Below are 19057 nucleotides of genomic sequence, written 5' to 3'. Positions count from 1 at the left end.
ACTTTTGCCATTCTTTTAGACATTATAGACATGAACACTTCATAATCATGGATTAGTATTGAAATAGGCCTGTAGGAAGCTGGATCTGATGGATCTTTACCCTCTTTAGGTATCACAGCTACTACTGCTTTCTTCCAGGATGTTGGTACTTCTCTTCCTCGTAAAATACTGTTAAACAAAACCTTGCAGATCTTTATCAGTTTTTCCTTCCTAGATTCCAAACTTCCACAGGAATACCATCTATTCCTGGGGACTTCCTTTAGATTAGTTATACATCACAATTTTTGTATTAAATCCTCCTATCCTGTTAGTAATTGAACCTCATCTACCTGTAACCTTGGTATATTTAATTCTTCCATAAACATTTCCATTTGTATCTTTTCTTGATTTCCCTGTTTCTCTGCTTTATACAGACTTTCATAGAATTTCCGAAATATTTCTAATACCTCTGCAGGATCTCTTGTTACTTTCCTTATTGTAGGATCCCTAGGTTTGGTGACAGCCCTTTCTACTTTCTGTTGCCTGAGTCATTGTGTTAAAAGTTTTTGTGCTGTGGTGTTATTATCAAGAAACAGTTGCATCAATCTTTCTAAACTCATGTATTTTATCGAGGTAATCCCTTATTTTCTGTTTAGCATTCTGCAGTTGATCATCATCTTGTTCTGTGAGATTCCCCCATTCTGCAATAATTTAACATTTGTCAGTCCCTGTAAATAATTATTGTTACTTCTTAACTATAGCTGCCTTTCTGTTATTTCCACTCTATTTTTAAACTCCACCTTAATTTTATCCCATTCCCTAACTATATTTTCAGAAGTAATTTCTGTCCTCTCGAATAGCTCCTGAATAATCTCCACTACCCATGCCTTAAAATTTTCAACCGATAGGTGGGAAAGCACTAGTGTCTCATTTTTATTTCACTACCCTGTGTTTTTAATTTTGTTATTATTGGCACATGATCTGAAATAGTTACTGGGTGTATAGCAAAACCTTCAATTAAATGCACATGTTCCTGTGAAATGTAAATTCTGTCTACCCCAGCTAAGTTTTTATTTCTTGGGAATAATATGTAAATTCACTCCCAGCTCCTATTACTGAATCCACATCTTCCATGCCAAATATTTTCATACATTTCTTCAAAAAATGTACCGTCCTTTGTTATACTTTACCTTCTAGGCCTCCCAAACACATCTTCACTACTGCAAATCAAATTCCAGTCCCCACCTATAAGTAATATTCCTTGCTAAAAACTGATTATTTCTCCCAGAATTTTCTTAAGCTCCATTATAGCAGCTTTAGGGGGAATATCAGTACATGCCAGTGTAATCCTCCTCCCTTGTCAGTAGCCCGTTAGCATTACAAATCTGCCATTGTTATCTTTTTCATCCAATCTGACCTATTTTGGAGCATACAGATCAAAGCCCAAGTCACAGCAGTACAGATATTTTCCAAGGAAGGTTTTCTGTAAGGCCAATGAAGCAGAAGCAGAATCTTTTGATGACTGAGACATTATCATTCAAGTTAAAAGGAAGAGGTTGCTACACTTTTCGTGAGCAAATATATCTTTTTTGATTAAATTCATGAGCTGTTATTTGGCTATTATGTGAGGATGCTCTTCTGCTTGTCAGTATACACTTGATTGAGGCACAGAACTTCAAACCTAAATGGTTACAGGCTTCCTGTCATGACATATAGACCTGGAGAAGAGCAAGTGGGGGTGGTGGTGGGGGGAGTGCTGCATTTTCATAATTTTCTCCCTGTTTGAATTTGTGTGATCTTGGAGTTGATCTACATACAGATACATATGTATATATATATATATATATATATATATATATATATATATATATATATGTGTGTGTGTGTGTTTGTGTGTGTGTATACAATTACATCATGAAAGGCAGAATATTCAAGAGAGAGAATCACAAAACACTGAATGACTCATAATAGTGACTCACAAAACTTTGAATGCATCTCTCCCACCAAAAAAGCCTTATATCAACAAACACAGCTAGAAAACTGAGGTCAAGTGTTGTCTTGGTAGTGATTCTGGTAGGGAAAGGTGTTTTAGTTATGCAATGTAATGTGTAGGGTGAGGGTTAGGGGTGGGGGTAAAGTTAGGATTACGGATAGGGTTAGCACACATGAGTAAGGTATGCAGGGGGGCTGCTCTAACCTTAACCTTACACATCACGTTACTAAAAATCTTTCTGTAGCAGTACCACTACACAAGATAGATGGACACAAAATATACACAACACAAAACATGCACAACACTGAATCTATCCCTTTTCCTAACCTTTACTCTGATCGTAACCTGTGAACAAGTATATATTCACACCAACTTATAACACACTCTTGCACATCTTCACAACCACCACTTTTTCATTCAAATGTTCATTTTTGTGCACACTATATAAAACTAAATTCGACCATACGTGATTCACATGAATGAGCATTCACTTATTTGTGCATTCTCTCTTTTTTACACTCACAAAAACCTTTCTACCATATGTGTAGTCTACCTTTTGATAGATATATACATACATGCATATATATATATATATATATATATATATATATATATATATAGTTTAAAAGTGTTGGGGGGTTGGTTCCACATTGGTAAGCAGGTATAGGAGGGCTTGCCCCCTCGAAAAAAAAATATGTCTGTGACCTTGAGAGAGTCACTGTTTTTACTGGTGCTCTCCCAAGGTTTTGCTTGTTTTGAGTTTGAATAATCACGTAGTTTAAATGAAACTTGATTATTCATCACATCCCTTCATGCACTTCTTTGCACTTCAAAAGAATGCAAAGCACCAAAATTGTACAGATGTGTGTGGTACTCAGTACAACTCTAAATCTTTCAGGGACAGACTTAAGTAGTGTAAGTCTGACAAATGTTTTTCTGTTCCTAGATAACAGCCATTGTCTGGCCTGCTTTTGAGCATTCAGAGGGGCACACAAGTTAGGATAATACTTGCTTTAGACAGATGCTCCTTCATTGTCAGATGGCACATATGACATATAAAAATAGTGTTAGTGCTATTGCCATGCAGCCATTTTTATTGTTTTTGTTTGTTAAATAGAACTCCTGCCAAGACTGCCACATTCTTATTTATGATGAAGATGTAGACAGCACTGCTTTCATCCTATTAATTTTGCAACAGCTGTGTACTCTTTATCCTCCAATACTGCTGACCGACACACCTTCCCCTTCCCTCCACCTGTTTCCTTGCCATTTAACAGCAGCGTATTTACTTATAGAAGACAGGGTGGCTGTCTGTTTACATCCAGGTCCACAATTAAGATTTCAAACTTGGTATTCAAGCTACTGCCCTTGACTATTGTCTACCTCTCAATAATAAGTTAAGAATTGCTTCATTTTTATATCCCTTAAGATGGCAAAGGTACGTATCCCTGTTTAGGTTAACATACGGGCTCTTAAAAGGTGAGAAAACTTTGCAAAAAACTGTGCCTACTACATGGAACCTCATGTCAGCTGTAACAGAACCAAACAAAAGTTGTATAAATTTAAAGCAAAATTTAAAGCAATTTAAGGCAAACATTATATAAATTTAAAGCAAAACTTTTAGAACATCCCCCACACACATATTTCCTTTCTTAGATCTCCCACCCTAACAACACAACCTCACACTTATTGTAACAACTTCTCCAACATCTCCCTCTCTTTATTCAGTTACTGTACTTTTACCCCAACAAAACTAATGTACACCACAGTTATCTCCACACTAAACCTTAGTCTTAACCCCCTTCATCGTCCTCACTTTACAACCATATATCTCACTATACAAACGATTCATGTTCAGGTTCTTTCTCAGTGTGGTGACATTCATTCCAATCCTGGACCAACTAAATCTCCATCCCACTCTCAAACACCAAATACCCAAGACTTATTTATCACTACAGTGAACATTCAAAGCATCTGTAACAAAATCAATGAATTAAATACCTGGCTATCTCTATATTCCCCAGATATTGTGACACAGAAACCTGGTTAAAGCCACACATATCTGACACTGAAATAATCCCACCAGGATATAACATACTTAGAAATACCTTCTCCACAAAAAGGGTGGAGGTGTTGCACTAATTTACCGTGACTCCTTAACTATTACTCCTTTTTCTAAACCTGTTCCTTCCTTTAAAAACTTAGAACTCCTACAAGCTATACTCCATGTCAATAAAAGAAAACAAATATGCATTGTGAGTTCACATTCCCCCAAGTCAAAATATACATACTCTAGAAGATTTTCTATCTTGGACAACCCTAAACATAGCAAATGAAACCATCATCCTGGGTGATACCAATATATACTGGCAATCCCTCATCTCCAACTACCCTTCTAATAGTATAAATGTATATAGGCTTACCCAACTCATAACAATCCCTACAAACATAGTAAACAAAGAAACTAAATCAACCCTAGACTGGATACTTGTCGCACACCCTCATAAATATTCCCAAACAGGAACCCTCCGTAATATTTCAAGTGACCACTTATCTGCCTTCACCCATAGAACCCATATGCAAACAATAAAATTCCATTTGTACAGAACTTCAAGAAATTTTGCCCATTTCAAGCAAAAGGCTTTCATAGATATTCTAAAAGCCCACAACTGGCTCCCAACTAAAACTCTTCCTGTGGATGATGCTGTAAACTACTTCAACAATGTCTTTCTTGCTACACTCGACAGCCTCTTCCCTATGCGAACTAAAAGAATTAAGCATAACCATGCCCCATGGCTTATAAAACATACTAAACAGATTCTCATTACCAGGGATAAAGCATGGAAGGAATGGTATATAAATGGAACCCCACAAAATGAAATGAAATACAAACAACTTCGTAACAGTGCCAAAAAAACTAGTCATTTCCGACAAGGAAAATTACTTCTGCACTCAATCAGGCTCCAAAACCAACCCCCCAAAATTCTAGAAATCTAATTCTTCACTCCTCAATCATGGTATACAGCAAAATCCTACCCCATCTCCTGTAACAGAACCACAAGAAGTTGCCCATCCTTTAACTCTCATTTCATTGAAACCATTCAAAAACGCGTCAGTGATTAATAGTTCAGAAAGCAAGACATAACTCTCCTCACTTAAGTCCAACACTCACCTCCACCCTGTAAATGACAACATAAACTATAGCCTCCCCTCTCCAACATTCACATTACAACCTGTCCCCACCTCTCTAGTGCATAAACCACTAACTGAACTAAAACCATGTTTCCACTCTGCAGATAGACTTCCAGCAGAATACCTAAAACTTGCTGCAGATGCAATTGAATACCCTGTCAGCATTCTCATCAATTGTTCCATCATCGACTCTTACGTCCCTCAACGCTGGAAAACTCCATTATAACACCTCTGCACAAAGGTGACAACACCAATGATTTCTCTAATTACCAGTCCATCTCTATACTCTCTCCTTTATCTAAAATCCTAGAGAGGTATATTCATACTCAGTTGTTAAAGTATGTCTCCAATAATAACCTACTTGCCCCCACCCAACATGGCTTTCGCCCCACCCACAGTACAACCACAGCCCTATTGTCTTTCATGAATACTGTTAACAAAGCCTTAGGTGCTGGCCTTCTAACTGCAGTCATTTTACTGGACCTATTCAAGGCTTTCTATATGGTATGACATCCTAAACTACTATTACAACTCAAATCCCTAAACTGCTCACCAAACGTACTAGTTTGGTTTTCCAACTACCTTTCTGACAGGAAACAGTCTATCAAACAGCAAAACAAGCAATCCAATTATCTCATAACCAAAACTGGAGTTCCCCCAGTGTCCATTCTTGGCCCACTCCTATTTAACATATTCATCAATAACCTACATAAAGCATCACATATTAGTACTCTCGTTCAGTAAGCAGACTATTCAACTATAATCACCTCTGCTAACAACCTATAAGATCTTCAGCTTTTAACAGAAAAAGCCTTTACTTCTATTGAATCCTGGCTAAAGGATGCTCAACTTCTACTCAGTCCAAAAAATCTAGACTCTTAATATTTTCTTCAAAACCTCTAACTCAAGACTTTAAAATTTTGTCATACAACAATACTGAAATTGAGCTTGTATAATCATCAACATTTCTAGGTATCACAATTGATGACAAACTCTCCTTTGAAAATCATATTCACAACACAATCAAGAAGACCCATTATAAACTTGGTAAGCCCGACCACATCACTGCCAAGCCTTAAAATGTTTAAACTGGCTTGAATTCTCCCACTATCTACAATACTCCCAACTAACACTCACTGACAAACTACTGTATAACCCTAATTATTGTCCCTCTCTTCAGACCTTTCTACAAACGTACACCCCAACACGACATCTTAGGTCCTCAACTAAACAGCTCCTAAGTGTATCAAAACCCAACAAATGTGCAGGACAAAGTCTTTATTCCGTCTCGATCGCCAAACTTTAGAATGCTCTACCCACTTCTATTACTCAAATAGACTCCTACAAAGCTTTCAAAAGTGCACTAAAGTCCAATTACCTTGATAATCATATGTACTCCTGCAACAACTGGTCTAAACCACCTTAACTGCATTTCTTTCACTAGAAACTGTTTAATAATGTTTCCTTAACTTTTCACCCCCAATTTTCCTATTCATTTCTTTAGTTTCTATCATACTTCTTTATAAGCTACTTGGACTACTTTAGCAGCTTAATAGAAGAGCCCTATGGTTATGATTGCCTAACTGCTAAAAAAAATATATATATATATATATATATATATATATATATATATATATATATATATATATATGGTTTACTATCATAAATTCGAAAGTAAAAATAAATAATGTCTTTATTTTCGAATTTATGCATCGAAAATGAACATTTTCGAATAATAGTAAACTCGAAAACAAGGGTGTATTGTCGAAAATGTAAACTGCGACATTTACGGCGATACACAGCAACCCACCCTTCCCATAATCACCTACCTACCTAACCGAACACACAGTTATGCGGGGCTGTGCCCCTGCACTATGTGGGGCTGTGCCCCAACAATATTCCAAGTCCGAGGTCACACTACAGTGAGGAAAGGGATGCATTTCCCTAACCGCACTGTAACGCGATCCCCTCCCATGACCGAAAGTTAGAATTGCGAATGCACATTTCATTTGCAATGCAAACCTTCGCTCATGTCACCTGCCGTAATATGAAGTATTCGAACATCTGATGTTCGAATACTTCATAACGTCTAAATGCACGTCGACATAATGATAGCAAACCTATATATATATATATATATATATATATATATATATATATATATATATATACACACACACACACACACATATATACATATACACACCTTTATATATACATATATATTCTGTAATTGATGTTTTTTTCTGTATAGTCGATGATAAAATGTCTCACTAATCTTTGCAGCTGTTTGCAACTTCTTTAACCTTCTGTATTGTTTTCATTGTAACTATACTGCAGCTTCTTTTTAAATGCTGTACATACTTGCTGCCACAATGTTATAACCTTTTATTTGTAACTGTATTTGGAGCATTTCCCCTGGTCCTCCACTAAAAATGGATCACTGATCCAGGGGACTTTCCCAGTCACTAAATGTCAGTAAATAAATAAATTTGACAACAGTATATAACCATCTCAGAGACAATGGATGGCATGACCTAGTCTTCATGTAATCATATTTGCCACTGTTGAACTATACTATATGCTAACATTTAAAATTAGTACTGTTATTCCATTCTTAACATACTGTAAACTGTTATGTGTATTGTCATTAGTCTTGTGTAGCTGTCTGTGTGATGGTAAAACACCATATTGGAATTTTAGGTTGATACTGAAAATTTACTTGTATACATACTTGCTTTGTCTCTGTATTCAGTGGACACCTTGAGCTTGAGTCATTGCTGGAATAGTTCCTTGAATCCATCACAGGATCACTGGTCAAAACAGAGTTATAAGTATAGAATCTATTGTGGAAATCAAGAATAAAGCATCCTAATGTTGTGATCAGCCCAATGAACTGATGTCTAAAGATCAATGCCTTAATATTGGTGACCCTGCTTTTGTTGAGAAAATTGTTGCTACTGCCGCTATCGCCCCACCTGAGGAGAATGTTGTGCAGAAACATTGTTACTTATATCTGTCCAGTCTATTTAGGTTATGCTGAAAGTCCTCCACTTGTTATATCATAAGGAAAGCTGGAAGTGATAAAATAACATTATACCTATTTCTTGTCTTTTGCAGGTGCAGCTATTGAAGTTGTACCACGATGATTTCAGAAAGGATGCAATAGTACAGTGACTCCTGTAATGAATCTTACTATGTGTACCTGAAAACGAAATTAGCTAAAGAGTTAGGGAATGTGCTTTACTATTGGTCTGTGACATGCCCCTTAATGGTGAGCTGTGGAGGATTGTTTGCAAGGGTTTGAGTAGGATGGCAGGTCACTTTGATCTTACTGAGGTTGACTGTCAGTTGTGTATTTCACCAAAAGGGTCTACAACTATATCTGGTGTTACTTGGCAGTCACTCTTTATGTGCACAGAATGACACAGTTAATTGTACACTGGAAGTGAATGAAGCTAGTGTTGTGTGGTCTTGACAGTGATATCCTAATGTTGTGTGGTCTTGACAGTGATATAAAGAGTCACCTGGTGACCTTTGCTTTGCTCTGCTCTAGTGGTGAAATTCTTGACATTAATGTCTCAAACACATAACAAGTTGATTATGATTGGCGACCCAACCATAATGATCCATAGTTTGGATATTCCAGTTGTCTTTACAAACACACTGGCCTACGGGATTGAAATCCAAAAAGAGTTGCCAACTGCATTGTTTCTTTAGTGCTGAGAAGACTGTTGAATATAAGCACTGTCTGTCATTTATTTATTTATTAATTTTTGCTGATCGGGTATAGTGGTGTTTGGTATGGCATACTTTCAGTGGAGGACCAGAGTAGAAAGATTCATGAATACAGTTTGATAAACAGGACAGTGAATATAGCATTCTGCTAAAAGATACAGGAGAAAAAAAAAACATAAGGTAACAGATAAGAGTTATAAGGCTAAACTGAACTACAGTAAAGGGATAAATCATTATGTATACACATATACCATGTATACACTCTGCCATATATATTACCATAACATAAAAAAACATATAACCTGCCCAAACGTCTCAACCCAAGCCTCTCCACCAACACCCCTACCAACATTGCTCCATCAAACAGGCCACCAAACTCCTTGCTGGCCTGCCATCTAAACATCAGGAGCATAAACAATAAAATTCATCATGTCCACGCCCTCTTAGATCTTAATACACCAGATATACTATGCTTCACAGAAACGTGGCTAAAACCTTCCACTAAGGACAATGAGGTATTGCCACCAGGATACAATATGCATAGACTAGACCGTTCCTAAAGAAAGGGTGGCGAGATAGCCACACTTTAGAAATCTGACTTATCTGTCACTTTGGATATGCAACAACCCCCCAAATCAACAATGCTGAAATTTTCATTGCCTAATTAAAAATTAACAGTAACAAAAACATAAACATAGTCTGTGGCTATATTCCCCCAGGTAAGAACACAGAAACCCTTTAAGACCTCTTAAACTGGCTATCCCTTACTCATCCACAAGAAACCATCATACTAGGGGATTTCAACATTGATTGAAACACCTGTACCACTGAAACCCCCACAACTCATGTAAACCTACATGGGTTTACCCAGACTATATCCCTTCCCACTAGGATAGGTAAACACAACCAAAAAGATAGTACCATTGACTGGATACTCATTAACAACCCCCCACAGTACTATACATCTGGTACTTTACCTGATGACCATTGCCTCACCTATATAATCAAGTTTAAGGTAAACTACTCCCAAAACCCCACTTACAGGACTATTAGGAGCCATAGGAACTTCAGCCTTAATGAAGTTAATAACGAACTTAAAGCTTGTAACTGGTCAGCCCTAAAGAATCTCCCCCTAGATGATGCAGACTCATACTTTAATGCTAAATTCCTTACTGCCCTCACCTCCCATGCTCCCACTCGTACCGTCAAAACCAAAGTTAATATTGCGCCATGGATCACCAAAGACACCAAAGAAAAAAATCACACTAAGAAATTAGATGTGGGCTACCTACCGAGCAACAAAAAACCCCAATGATCAACTTAAATTCAGACAACTAAGAAATGACACCAAAAAATCTATAACCTTAGATAAAAAGAAGTATTACTTCCACCTACAACAAACCCACCAAAACAGACCTCAAAAGTTCTGGGCTGTGCTCAACAAATTCCTACGCCCAGGCCAAACTACCCCCCCCCCCCCACAACCACCAGCGATAAATCCTCTGAAAATATAGCTAACACCTTTAACACCTTCTTCACAGAGACTGTCCAATCTCTGGCCAGCAAACTAACTCCTATTGGCCCTAATCCAAGCTTAGCTCCTACCAATACCCAAACACGGTTTAGCTGATTGGATATAGTGGTGTTTGGCTACCTATACCTATCCATATAATAGCGACCCTACTTAAAAAACTGAGACCCACAACTCTAGCTGCTGATCTACTCCCTGCAGACTATTTACAAAAGGCTGCAGATGTATAGCATACCCAGTCTCTATACTGATTAACCGGACTCTATCTAAAGCCACTGTACCCACCATCTGGAAAATCTCCCACGTTATACCTCTTCACAAGGGAGGCAGTTCTACTGAACTGTCAAACTATAGGCCTGTTGCTATATTGTCTCTATTAGCTAAAATCATGGTAAAGTGTATACACTTGCAACTTATGCAATATGTCATCCACAACAAACTTTCTGTCCAATACACAACACGGTTTCAGGCCAAATCATAGTACCACCTCAGCCCTCCTTTCATTCTCAAATGTCATAAACCAAAACCGGAACAACAATAAACTATCCACCACACTATTTCTCGATCTATCCAAGGCCTTTGAAATGGTAGACCATAAAATACTTATGAGAACCTTAAAGTCCTTTGCTTTAAGCAATCATGCACTCCAATGGTTTGAATCATATCTAAATGGTAGGCAGCAGGCAGTGCTTTGGCAAACCAAGCTACCATCCAGCCTCCCCATCACACTAGGAGTTCCCCAGGGCTCCATATTAGGACCTCTTCTTTTCTGTCTCTTTACCAATGACCTCCATACAGCCATCCCGGATGCTACCTGCATACAATATGCAGATGACTCCACTCTAATTTGTTCTGCAACCTCGCCTGCTAACCTACTTACCTTAACCCAGAACACCTTCAACACAGTTGAAAACTGGCTCTCAAACCAACGCCTGATTCTAAACCCAACAAAACCAAACTGCTTATATTCTCCCCCACAAGCAGGTCCCCAACAACACCATTGAACATAACAGCAAACAATGGCACAATCATCTCCCCAGAAGCCCAAACCAAACTATTAGGTAAACACACAAATCAAACCATAAAAACAGTCCATAAAAAACTCTGGTCACTATATAGGATCAAATCATTCCTCACTCCACCAGCTAGAGCTGCAATTGCCTGATCCCAACTACTATCTACCCTTCTATATGCCTCACCTCTCTTCTCCAACCTGATCAAATCAGATCTTAATAAACTAGCAACCTGCTATAACCAGATTGCTAGATTTGCTGCCAACACACCATACCGGACCCACCACTACATCAATCTAAACCTCTTAGGATGGATGGAACTTCCCAACTTACTACAGTTCAATTAACTTGTAGTAACATAAAGTTCTTTACTGCCCATAAAAAACTCCAGCATTAAAAAATAAAATCACCCCCTACAACAACAATCGCCCACTCCGATCCTCCACCAGACTACTGGTTCAAATGGTCAAAGCAAACCATTCTGCTGGTGACTCACTATTTGCCAACTCTGTTGGTAAAACATGGAACTGTCTACCAACAGACCTGACATTACAACCACCCTTAGCCATATTCAAAAACAAACTAAAGAGTCACCTCAAATCACACTGGTTATGCCCATGCTCTAGACCTGACTAGGATTTCTCTCTACATCACTACTTCATGTCCCATCGTAAGTATACTAGTTTCATACCAAATAGGTCTAGTCATTTCCCCAATCTTAATGAGTACAGTCCTGTAACAGGAAGGGAACCTCAATTATCTGCTTTAGCCAGAATGTCAAGATAAATAATATTTCTACCCAGTATTTGTAACTGATCAAGTCTGAATATGTATGTAATTTAACCTCTGCAAGCAATGTAACTACTGTATGTATGTATCTACTGTATGTACGTTACTACTGTAACTACCATTGTTATTGATGCGCAAATGAATGTATGCAGCTACTTTTTCTAAATTGTCTTTGTGTTTTTTACTGTTAACTTTGGAGCTTTTATCCCCGGGCCTCCACTGAAAATAGACATATATCCAGTCGGAATATCCTGGTCAACAAGTGCAAAATAAAAAATAAATAAAAATATAATAAAAGTAAGAAATTCTGGAATTACTCAGATTTGATTTGAAAATAAAGGTAAGTTGTTTGATAGTTCAGTATAACTTAAGATATGTGAATGTTACTGCAGGTCTTGTATACTTGAACATTCTTTCAGAGGTATACATCAGTCATTATATAAATTTTTCAGGAGCAGATGTGCCCAAGTAAATAAGTAAGCAAGCAAGATTGCAGTCTCAACATTAGACGGTGAGAGGGCAAAAAAGAGCATTCTGCATGAATTCTTTTTTTTTTTTTTTTTGTGCCCTGGAAAAGGAAAAAGGAAGGCAGCGATGAATGTTTTTTTTTTTTTTTTTTGGGCAGGCTAAAGGAGTCATAGAAACAGAATACTAATGTTATTTATTTATTTATTTATTTAATTATTTATTTATTTATTCACTCATTCATATTTGAATGCAGGGTAACTTTGCTTACAAAGAGATGCAAAACTATTCATATTTAAGAATATGCCACAATCACAAAAACCATCCAAACAGGACACACCACGAGAACTCTGGTATTTTAACAAATATCCTTTATTCCAACACGATAACAGGAATGAGCGCTTTCGCGTGCTTCTTGCACGCTTCTTCAGATACAAATTACACTATCTACCCTAGTTCCTTATATACTTCTGTTGCTTCTAATCATCATTAATCTATTAAGCAATCAATCAATCTAATATCTGTTGATTAGTGTATTGATCTGTAGGGAAACTTTCAAGTGGGCTTGGAATTCAACGCATGCACTAACTTCAAACGCTAGTTTCTCACTATCTTGTACCCTTGCTACCATGTTGCTCATTCATACACATATTCTTTCCTCTTGATAACAAAGGAATTCTTACAAAACATCATTTCTGATATAAAACTTGTAAAACATTAACAGAAGCATCTTAAACAAACCTCGTGCTCTGCTGACTAAACAATAAAATCTCATCTTAAAAACAAACTGCTTGTGCAGAAAACGCTGTTTATACAAAGCGTCATATGAGCATAGCTTGTATCAAGTAAACTTTCATCAGATCAGTATATATGAAATAAATGAACATATACTTAAAATATTGTTTATACATCTATATAAAACCATCGACTAAATCAAAAAATCATTATATACATCGCCTAGATGGTATCACCATTGCCTGCAAGTTTGTGCATATTGTATATCAGTCCAGTCACATAAATAAACAAAAATAAACAAAAGTAAACAAAAAATGACTGAATAGATGAGCCGCCCACAGTAAGTTGAAAAAATAACCGGCTATCTGCATGACGTTTAATTGCTGACTTCTTGTCTACGATCCCTTATAGAAGTCACTTGCTGTATCCACAACTCCCGTGGACCTGTATATAGGGCCCGTATTCCATATACCAGTGTTTATTGTCTTAGTCTGTATCTGAATCTCTTGTTCATTGCTAAAAGTCATATTTCCAACTCTACTTTAGACTGCCATGAATAAACTCAAGATATGTCTTGTGCCCCCTCCCCCAATATTTGAATGGACGTCTAACCTTCCTTGCATATATCCTGTGCTGTTTAGCGCTATTACATAGAACAATTTCACTGCTTAAGTCATCAAGGCAGCTTAAAAGTAAGCCAGAACTCCAAATACTCATTCCCTCATATTGATGACAGATCATGATTAGCAGTTCTCAACGGGCTCTCTGGTATCAACTAAAAATGAAGCCATGCATTTCTCATTATTACTGCATGTTGCCCTTTCCTCGTTGATGTGGTTATGTGTATTCAATAAGTGGCTATGGTGTCTAATATAACTCAGCCTTATGCAGTAAGACACTTACTTAAGGATTCTCCAATTTAAACCAATATTATCAATCTTTATTGTTACCCAATTGTTGTAACTCGAACTTCTGTGGGTCATACTAAGGGGGTTGGACAACATGCTCCTGCATCATGTGGATGAAACTCATAAACAAAAACAAAAAATAAAAAATAATAAAACTTGTAACCACAAGTATAAACATCCCCATGTAATTAAAATCCATAAGAGTATAACCTCAATAGTATTCAACCTATAGTCGGTGTATTTGATGCTAGTCTTCCCATCCTCTTTCCTACTGTTGACCTAACTTAGAGTGTACTTACAGGAGAGCAACTAAGTCAGCTGTAGGATCTTTATGAATTCAGTAGAAAGAATAAGTATCCTAAGGTAATTAAAAATCCATAAGAGTTTAACCTCAGTAGTCTTCAGCCATACAGTCGGTGTATTTGATGCTAGTCTTCCCAGCCTCGTTCCTGTTGTTAACCTAACTTAGAGTGTGGTTACAGGAAAGCAACTAAGCAAGCTGTTAAATCTTTATAAATTCAGTATAAAGAATGTGTATACTAAAGTATCAGTGCCTTCAGATCTACATTAATTCTAATCTGAAATCATATTGGCTATCACTATCTAGTGTTCCTGAGTATCTCCATAAGATGACATCTATTCTTCCTTATTCAACTCAACCCTCTCTCATATTATCCACTCTATTCCATATACAAATTCAACAATTGACATGAATCCATAAATAGAGCTAAATGTGAATCTGTGATGTTAAGATATTACTTCTATTCATTTATTCTATGAAAGGTTTAACCGTGACATAATTATTTATTCCTGGCTCTCTATGTGCCCCTGATCTGAAGATCCATTCCATCTCTAATCTTGCCAATGTATTGCTATTGTCACCCATCCTGGGACCAATAGTCACTGTTTGTAATATTCTGAATTTAAAATGATGTGTTGGATTTAAAATTGTATGTTTGGCCAATGCATTCAACTCCTGATGTTTACGTATATCATATACGTGGTTATAAATTCGCTCTCTAAGTCTTCTCTTGGTAAGGCCAATGTAAAAGGCTGAACATAGAGCGCATTTGGCCATATAAATTAAATTCTTAGTGTTACAATTGGTCCGTATCCTGGGTGTAAATGTGAAGTGGCCATGTGGATGTTGATATTCTTGTATGGTAGTAATATATGAGCACATGCTACAATTCTCACATGGATATGTACCTGGGGTGTCAATGTTGCCTGCCTTAATGTGAATGTTCTTATGTAATTGTGATGAAAAAATGGTTTTCAAGTTATCACAAGTCCGGAACACAAAACCAGGTTTTTCACCAACTATCGCCCTGGTGTCATCTGCAATAGTAAGGATGTTCCAGTGTCTACTTATAATCCTCTTAATCTCATTGATATCATTAGTATATTTGAGGATTAAACTAATCTTATTATTCCTCCTATTGTATGAGGACACTGATTCATCTTTCAATCTCATTTCTCCTCTACATTGTTCACGATACCTACTGTGTACCTCAACCTCTCTACTTTCATGAGGTATGATGCTATGCCTCGTCTCATGAACTACTTGGCTGTTATAGCCCCTGGTCATAAATAACCTTTCCATCTTATCTGCTTCTGTTTGTAATATAGCTCGATCTTTACATATTCTATTCAGCCTCAAAAACTGTCCCTTCATTATTCCATAGAACATGAACCTCGGATGCATACTTCTATAGTCCAAGATAGTGTTCCTCCAGCATGTTTTTCTAAATATCTTAAATGACATTCTGTCTTCTATGTCATAATATAGGGTTAAATCTAGAAAATTTATTTCACTGTAGGAGTATTCATAAGTGAACCTTAGAAAGGTGGTTGTTGTTTCTAAATGATCTATGAAACTCCTCAACTCATCAATAGTGCCATCCCATGCCAATATAATATCATCAACAAATCTCCTGTACATGCGTATCTTCTCCATCCATGGACTATCAAATATATGTTTCTGCTCCCAGCTATACATCACTAAATTCGCAAAAGAATTTGCGCATGGGGTGCCCATGGCGACACCCCATGTCTGTAAGTAATATTTACTGTGAAACATAAATACATTGCAATTCAACACCAGTTCCAATAATTGCCCTATCAGAATTTGTCTATCTCTTGAGAAGCCACTCATAGTAACCATTACTTCCCTTACGGCCTGTGTACCATACTCATTGGGGATACAAGTGAACAGATCGCGGACATCTAATGTGACCAGAAGTAATTTCCCATTCCTTTTTTCTAATTGGTCAAAAGACTCTAAATCTCTTAACAAATGCTGGGTATCTCTAAGAATGGTGTGTATCTTATTTACTATTGGCCTCAGCATCTTCTCCAAAAATATTGAAATATTATACGTTGCCCACTGTCTACCTGACACTATGGGTCGCATGGGTATCGGTTCAACTTGCTTGTGTATTTTTGGCAAGCCTTTTAGTATTGGTATAAGTGGTTCCTCTATGAGAAAAAAATCAAACATTTCTTTGCTTACTTGCCTACACATCAAGATGTCGTATTACTCATCTCTCACATTGTTAATTATTCTCATCACTCCTTCTGTTGTTAATTCTTTGTATGTGTCATTCTGAATTAAAGTGGCTTCTATGATCCTGATGTATTCTGCTTTGTCTAGAACCACTACTCCTCCCCCTTTGTCAGCATTAATTATCAATATGTCTTCATTATATTTCAAATTCATTAGAGAATTATATTCATCCTTCTCTAGATTGAAATATCTATTTTTAATTAGTTTATTAGTATTTAAATTATATAAATCTCTCTCACAACTTTTCACAAAGCATTCTACATTAGCTGGCAGAATCGGGGAGAAAGTGCTCCTACACTTAAACATACTTGCAGCAGTTTGCGCCTGTTGCACCTGATTGTTAAAATACATACTCAGGGCCACTTTCCTAGCAAACAATCTTATGTCAATCAATGTTTCAGATAACTTACTGCGTTGCGAGGGTACATAATTCAGCCCTCTATTCAAGAGCGAAATATCAGATGTAGACAAATCATATTCAGAAAAGTTAAATACCAGTGAAGTCAGTTCCAATTCTTCTTCTGTTGTCTCTCTTGCCTGTCCGCTGAAAGCTTTCGTTTTCTTGGGCCTCGACTCGTTAACCTCCCTCTGGTAAAAGTGTTCAATCTGATCGGAAAAGGGGCGTTCATATCCCTGGTGTATGCCGCAGTGGATTTTCTGATAGTACCTGTCCTGCTAGAATCATCTGGGTGATTTAAGAATATGCACAAAATAAAGTTCCTATACTAATTGATTAACTTCTACAATTTAATGAATATGCACTTCTGTTATGAGCATCGACCCACACCTCTATATATGAACAGGATGTACCTCAAAAGCAGAAAAAGAAGACAAGTTAATTATGATTATTATTTATGACAGTTATCAGACTCACTATGCACACAGTACCAGGGTCAGACAGAAGGAAGCCAGTCTTCCAGCATTGATCCTGCTATTCTGCTGTTTTGGCGACTTATCACACAGTTGTATTCTGTACATCGTAAGGATAATTTCTGCAAGACTGATACACATGAGTCAGAAGAGTACAAAGCAGTGTAGTTTACAGACTGTATAAAGGTTGATGCTGTACAGACCTGCACAACTCAGAAAGTGGCAAGTGTGCCATACTTCTGAGGAAAAATTATTTTGAATTTTCCGTTATGTCATCAAAATATGAAAATAAGAAAAACACCTCTATATTCTGTACTGGGGAACTAGTATTGAAGTCTGCACAGAGAAGCAACACTACTAAACTTGCAGGCTATTTACACTGTTCTCACTTCAGTCTTCACTACACAGTACTTTCCTCATGGATGACTCAGTTTGATGTGACATAGCTGTTTTCTTTTATCATTGCATCATCTTCAAAAATGTCATCATTCAAAGAATAGTGCTTGTTTTTATTCATGCACATGATGGAAACAGTTTGCTGGTACATTTACAAAATGGTGAATGTTACTTCAAAGTTCCCCATCCTGCATGTGTCCATTGCAACTGAGGGGAGATGTGAAATGGGTTCATGGTGTAATTGTCAATACCTCCACATGACTCATACAAAGCCATGCCCCATTTCCAGATAGCATGCCTGCAAGACCCTTGTCTCCACCAGTGGATCAACTGCAGAATTTAAGAGCCGCATCCGAGTCCCACTGTGTTTCCACAGGATAGGCAAGCTGGCACGGGTTACTCACTCTTAACCTCCCACTCCATTTCCTCCAGTACCTAACCTTCTTATTGAATACGGGTCAGCTTGGTTGCATTTATGGCTACATCCTTCTCTGTCATGGAGATTGATGCTTACTTTTAACTTTTTCAGGGTTATGCACAGAATCAGCACACCCAGTTATTTAGGAAGTCACCATCTGTAAAGATCTTTCCAGAAGCAGCTGTTTCCTTGAAATCCTGAACCTGGATAGATAACCGTAACAGCTGTCAGTTGTGTATTTCACCAAAAGGTCTACAACTATATATGCTCTGACTTGGCAGTCACTCTTCGTGTGCACAAAATGACACAATGCTTTTACTTTTTTGAAAAAATTCTGTTCTCCTATACAAAGGTTCATAGGTGTATACTAGGCTATTGACCACTAGGGCCCTTATAAGCCTAGCCATGCAACCCAATGTGACCCACAAATCTGATTTATATAGGTGGTGATTTACTGACTGTAT

Source organism: Protopterus annectens, chromosome 13.part0 (genome assembly GCF_019279795.1).
Source record: "Protopterus annectens isolate FY-2018-M chromosome 13.part0, PAN1.0, whole genome shotgun sequence".
Lineage (NCBI taxonomy): Eukaryota > Metazoa > Chordata > Ceratodontiformes > Protopteridae > Protopterus > Protopterus annectens.
The sequence above is the reverse complement of the archived record's forward strand: the minus strand, read 5'-3'. Positions refer to the sequence as shown.